We start from the raw sequence: 476 nt of genomic DNA, 5'->3' as shown, positions 1-476 counted from the left end.
CTGCCATCCGACGTAGGACGGCAGTCAGGATCGGCCCCATGCGATCCCGTCTCCGCATGTCTGGGGTCTGGTGTGCTGCTGCTGCTGCTGCTGCTGCTGCTGCTGCTGCTGGGGGCTGCGGCGACCGCTGGCTCCATGCCATGCACAACTCGCATTCTCTGTGCCTGGCGCGCAAGCAGCCGTTCCTGCCGCGCTGCTGCGCGCTGCCGCAGGAGGGCAGCCTGCTGCTCCTGCAGCTGCTGCTGTTGCTGCTGCTGCTGCAGGTCGTGTTGGGGAGGCTCTGCAGCCGCAGCAGTAGGAGCCGTTTCTCCTGCTTCCATAGTTGAAATTCTGCTGCTCGTGCTCCAGTTCGTCGGGTGTAAGCCCAAGGGAACGCCAGCACAACCCGGCGCGGAGCAGCAGCAACGGCAACAGCAGCGGCGAGCACTCTCCTATCCCCTCAGACACGCCTTGTGAGTCCGTCTTCTAATTTCGTT

The sequence above is a fragment of the Eimeria mitis genome, genomic scaffold (genome assembly GCF_000499745.2).
Source record: "Eimeria mitis Houghton genomic scaffold, Emh_scaff2687, whole genome shotgun sequence".
In the NCBI taxonomy this organism is placed as follows: domain Eukaryota; phylum Apicomplexa; class Conoidasida; order Eucoccidiorida; family Eimeriidae; genus Eimeria; species Eimeria mitis.
This window is presented reverse-complemented; position numbering follows the sequence as displayed.